We start from the raw sequence: 6,022 nt of genomic DNA on the forward strand, positions 1-6,022 counted from the left end.
GTTGGGCGGATATACTACAGTTAATTCCACCAGTCCACTGTTGATGAACCTCTGGGTTATTTCCAGCTTTTAGCTATTTCAAGTAGTGCTGAGATGCACAGCCTGAGCATGTGTGTTTTTGTATTTTTGCCAGCGTATCTGTGGGAGAGATTCCTAGAAGTGGGATGGCTGGGTCAAAGGGTAAATGCATATGACATTTTGTAGATACTGCCAAAATTCCCCTTCATAGGGGTCATACTATTGCATTTCCATCATCAAATGTTCCTGTTCTTCAAAGTCTTGCCAACAAAGTATGATGTCAAAGTTTTGAGATTTTGCCAATATAATAGGTGAGAAATTGTATCTAACTGTAGTTTTAATTAATATTTCTCATATTATGAAAGTGGTTGGATATTTTTTCATATGAGTAAGAGTCATTTGCATTTCTTTTTATATGAACTGTTTGTTTATATCACTAGTAAAATTTTCATAGGGTTTTTGATCTACAGTTTTTGAGACTTTACATATAAATTACAAATATTTTTCCTGGTTTGTCATTTGTATTTTTAAAATTAATATGTACTTTTAAATAACCCCCTGGACTACCATTTGTCTTTTTAGTTGTATATTATGGTGGTGTATTTTTTCCTTGCTATGCAAATTCTTACACTTTTATTCAGTGAAGCTTTTGGATGTTAAACCACATAGGAAAAATTTCCCTACTCTATTAACTTGTGTTTTCTTTTACCATACTTTTGACTTTGCCATCCTTCTCTATGTCCAGAAAATGGGGAAGACAATCAAAGAAAATTTGGAAAGGCCAGGAAGCAATTCCTTACCTTGAAGTGTCAGGGCCTAGAACGACTTCGCGCCTTTCCTTTTGGACATGGAGTCAGTCATCTTTTGTATTTGGCTTCACATTCTGACTCTAAACTCTGACTCTGACTCTAAAAAGTGCTGTTTCTACCTGGAAAGTTGGCTTTAAAATATATTGACTGCAGACAGTTGCCTTTGTTTTAACCAGTAAAACATAGGGATTCCATTGCCAGAGCAGAGAAAGCATGCAAGTAAAGGAGCAGTGAAATTCTAGAGGCTGATTTGGGTCGATTTATTGGCATTTTTATTTATCTTTGGTAGAGTTTGTGTGTGTGTGTGTGTGCGTGCATGTGTATGATCCATAGAGGCACCATGTATCCCCTTTATTTCAAAGTGAAGTTGACTTTTAACCACTCAAATACTGTGCAGTAAAAAGCAAGCGGAAGCTTTGTAGAAGAATGAGGTCATGTTCGTACTATAATATTAGAAAACACTAACTTTGAGGCTAATTAAGTGAAATGTTATCCCAGCAAACTGCACTTCATTATGTTTTAAATTTTGTTAAAAATTTTATTTTAAAGTTTGTAAAAATTTGTCTCGCCCTGGCTGGCGTAGCTCAGTGGATTGAGTGCGGGCTGGGAACCAAAGTGTCCCAGGTTCGATTTCCAGCCAGGGTACATTCCTGGGTTGCAGGCCATAACCCCCAGCAACCGCACATTGATGTTTCTCTCTCTCTCTCTCCCCCTCCCTCCCTTCCCTCTCTAAAAATAAATAAATAAAATCTTAAAAAAATTGTCTCTATCTTGTTATACAGGTACCTACATAAAACCCTTGATCTTGCCTCTTCATTCTGTAAAGTCTAAGGTATATTCTACCTGGCTCCATACAGAAAACACTTGTTGACCCCTGTGTTAAATAACAGTAACACGCCCTGGCCCATGTGGCTCAGTTGGTTGGAGCATGGTCCCATACACTGAAAGGTTGCAGGTTCAATATTCGGTCAAAGCCAATACCTAGGTTGTGGGTTTGGTCCTCCCTCCAGCATGCAGGAGAGGGAATAGGTCAATGTCTGTCTCTCACATTGATGTTTCTCTCCCTCTCCCTCTCATCTTCTTTCTGAAATCAATGAGCATGTCCTTGGATGAAGACTAAAAAAAGATAACGAGCACATTTGATGGATGGTGAAGGAGAAAGTTCAAAGTGTTGTGAAGAGTACTGGGGGATGCGTTTTGTCTGTCACATAGATACTCGCCCTTTAAGATGTGGAAGAATTCTCACCCCACCCTGCAATAATAGTCTGTCTCATCAGATCTAGAATGAAAACAAACAAGGTATTTTCATTTTAAATGTGACTGTAGACAATTCCGTTGGAGCTTGGACCAGCATGAGAAAGTTGGTGGGAGTGGGGCAAGGCCTCTCTGAGGAAGCAAATTCTGGGCTGAGACTTGAAGGCTGAATGAAACAAAAATGGGCAGTTTGGAGAAGAGTGTTCTGAGCAGAAAAGGCAGGAGTATCTGAGGAAATGAAGGAAATGTGGGATTTCTGGGGCCAAGAGAGTGAGGTGAAAAAACGCGAGACAGAGGAGACTGGGGACACTCTTTGAAGCTGACCAGAGAATGACCTTGACCCCGCTATGCACTCATTTTGATAAATCAGAATCCTGAAGGGCACACCTGGAAAGCTGATGCATATTCTATGGAGATTCTCCTCTGAGACAGCCCCTAAGATTCCCACTTTTAGAAAACAGATAAAACCCCTCAAGATAAAGGAAGCCAGAGTGTGCTCTCCTTAAGTGCACCCACACCCCTCCTTTCCTCAGGCATGCATGTTTGCTGTTTAAACTTTAAGGGTCCCCACGAGACTCACAATCAGAGGAGGAGCGGACAGCGGCAGTCTGTCTCGGGCTAACCCCTTGAACCTCTCTCCAAGGGCCCCCTTTCCCTGACTTTTCAGTGAGCTGAAAGCAGCCCTGCCTTGGCCCACTTTTGTCACCGTGACTTTTACTTCTCAGTGAGTTCATGCAGCCTCATATGACTTACTTCTTTCCTGTAATGCAGCTAGAGAGCCGAAGCTGCCCTGCCTAGGCTCTCTCCTGTTACTCCTATGCAAAGCCCTTTCTTTGTTTCAATGTCCCCAGCTTTAATAAATGTACTTCAAAAATCACCTGGACTCCTATTGCAAAATCTTTCCTGCATGAAGTCAAGAACCCACACACTATGGGCTGGCCCAAGGCAGACCAACTCCTGGCCCAGTCCCTTTTTAGTGATATAACCAGACTAATGTTCTCATATTAATATCCTAGATTATGTCCATCCATAATTTCCTCCTTACTTATATGATCCTGTACAGATACTAATATGCATATATTTATACCACACATCACTTAATTTAAGATGCCATCAGTGTAAGATAGTTGTTTTGTTTTATGTAGAAAGAAAAATGCTTTTAATTAAACTGACACAATGCTTAATCCTTGTAATTTTTATTTTAAACTTATTGAATTAGTTCTTTTGGATCTAGCTGGACATGACTCTTTTGCACACATTTAAAAATGTAAGTGAAGTAAATTGGGTAAGACATTCCTAAAACTTCTTCATATTCAGAATTTGACTATTTCGAATTGCTTTTCAATTCCCAGACAGGGTGGTGGGGAGGGGGCGGTCTTTGCTTTTCCACGCATTGTTGTCATCTGTGCCGTCAGGAGCATTATTGACGCAGTATGTCCTGTGATAATGCCCCACTGTTGCCACAGATGTTTCTTGAAGGCCCTGACACCCATGCACGTACATGTGTGGGCAAGGACTGTGCCATAATGACTGCCACATGCCAGACAGTGACTCAAAGGTGTATTTTCATTTCAGAGATGTTACAGCGTAAAAAAATAAGCATTTCAAAATGAAGGTGATACAAACATTTTTTAGGTACATGCACACGCACAGGCATTTTTCTGAGCAGTGTGGTTGTGCTTTAGCTTTTTACTAAGATGGCATCACATTATACACATATTCCTGCATTTTGCTTTTCTCACTCACTGCTGTGTGGAACTCCCTCAAGTCACTCAACATAGCTCTTTTTCATTCTTTTAGGGTAGCCCTATAGTATTTAATGGTGTACCACAATGTAACTAGCCAGTTTCACATTTATGAACATTCGTTTTGTCTATAAAGCTTTTTGCAACTACCAAAAATGCTGCAGGAAGTATCCTGGTACAGATGTCCTTAGGAATTAGTGCTTTTATTTCCCAGGCCTGGAATTATAAGCTCAAAGAATACTGTTTATTTTCACATATGTTGTAAGACTTTTTTTCACAAGTCAGGAAATCTCTTTTTATCCACCAACAGTGTATGAAAGTGCTCCATAACGTGCATATTCATTTTTAGAGAATTGACATTTAATGATGATAGATGTCATTCATGAAAGTGATTATCTTGTTTGTCTTCAATGATATCTCTAGATTTCTTCACATAGTTCTTTTTGCGGGGGTGGGTACCAAATCACTTTATCTGAAGGAATGGTACAAATGAAGGATGTAAGTGGATGATTTGGTACAAGTTATAGCAAAGGTAAAGGTGACTCCAACATGCACATACTTTTTTGGTGACCAGGGAAGTCACCCCAGAGGCTGTGGGAAGGCAGCCTAAAGCTCAGCTCTCCTCCCTGTCTCCCAGGGTGTGCTCGTCAAAGAGATGCTCTGCCATGCTGGATCCAGGGTCCCCGATCTCTGTAAGTTGGGTACATGGTCTCCCAATTCTTTCATGGATTTCACCTGCTTATCCAGGTAGCGTGTCTCAATGAAGTCACACAAATGAGGGTCATTTTTTTCAGTGGCCAGTTTGTACAAGTCCAGGAGTCACTGATTCACACTTTTTCCCAAGTGTAGTGCACATTCCACTGCATCCAGCCCATTCTCCTAGTTATCACAGTCTGGTTTCTTGATATTCTGAAGGAAGATTCAGCTGACTTGTTCATTCTGCAGCTTCATTAGTTTCTCAGCATGTTCCCTCTCCTCGTGAGATTGGTGAAGAAAACAGTAGGCAAAGTTCTTCAAAGCCACATCATCCTGGTCAAAATAGTGAGACATGGACAGGCAGATACAGGAAGCGCAGAGCTCCAGGTTGATCTGGTGGTTGATGGCAGCTGTCGAGTCTTAATGGTAGTTCTGGTGCACTTGTGAGGTGGACGTGGTTGTCATGATGGGAGAGTGAGGGCAGGAGGCTTTGCAGCGCTGGAGCAGTGGCGGGGAACCTGGGGCTGTGAGGAGGTGGCAGAAGGATGGATCTGGGCAGCTGGCTGGGCCGGAGGGTCGAACACCAGGTTCTGTTCAAGTACTGTTGAAGCAGGAAACCATGACAACTCTTGGCAAAGACTGATTTCTTCATAAAGTTCTTATGTATTTCTTATCAAATGTATTCCTAAGTATTTCATAGTTTTTGTTCCTCTTAAAACGAACTATTTTCCTCATTTTATTCTTGAGTTTATTTTAGAATAAAGCCATTGATTTTTTAAAAAAATATTTAGCTTATGTCAAAGTTGTCTTTTAATTCTGTTTTAAAGGTTTAGCCATCTTATTACCATTAAGAGATTTTTAAATCACTTCTTTCCTAGCCTCTGGAGTCCACCAGCAAATTTCATTATTCATGGCAGTTTTCTCTTGAGGGAAGATGTAGCACTTCTACGGCTGCCATCGCTACTCTTCGTGCGTTTTCCTTCTGTGGAATGCTTTTCATTTCTACTTTCTCCTTAAAGTTCAAGAATTTTGAGCTGCCTGCCTGTGACTTTTGTCAATCCGGCCTGAAACTTTACACATGCCCTTCCAATCTGGGGACTCTGATCTTTTTTCAGTTCAGGGAAATTTTATTCTATTCTTTATTGAATGATTGCTTTTCCTCTACATGCTCCATTTCCTCACTTAGAAACACCTTTTATTTCCATATTACCTCTCCTGCTGATGCCTGCAGTTTCTTTTTTCTTTCTTGAATTCTTTAATTTCTTTAATTATTTTGCTCACTACTTTGAAGTATTTTTGCATTTGTTCTCCCAGAGTATTAAGTAAGCCTTAATAATTATTACCTTCTCCTTTAATTTAATAAATTTTCCACCAAGAAATCTTATTTTTATGCCAGTCTTTTAAGGGTATTGTGAGAACTCTTTGCTAACATTATTTTCTATTCAAGTTTCCATCTATTTTCTTCAGCACTTCTGTTTTACTGAGATTTTGATTTTTTTT

At 40.1% G+C, this 6,022-nt stretch overlaps 1 pseudogene; it reads right to left on the reverse strand.

Moving 5' to 3' along the window:
• Nucleotides 1-4,278: 4,278 nt before the first annotated feature.
• On the reverse strand, nucleotides 4,279-5,115 carry LOC114514863 (annotated as a pseudogene).
• Between the last annotated feature and the right edge of the window lie 907 nt (nucleotides 5,116-6,022).

The sequence above is a fragment of the Phyllostomus discolor genome, chromosome 7, assembly GCF_004126475.2.
Source record: "Phyllostomus discolor isolate MPI-MPIP mPhyDis1 chromosome 7, mPhyDis1.pri.v3, whole genome shotgun sequence".
Lineage (NCBI taxonomy): Eukaryota > Metazoa > Chordata > Mammalia > Chiroptera > Phyllostomidae > Phyllostomus > Phyllostomus discolor.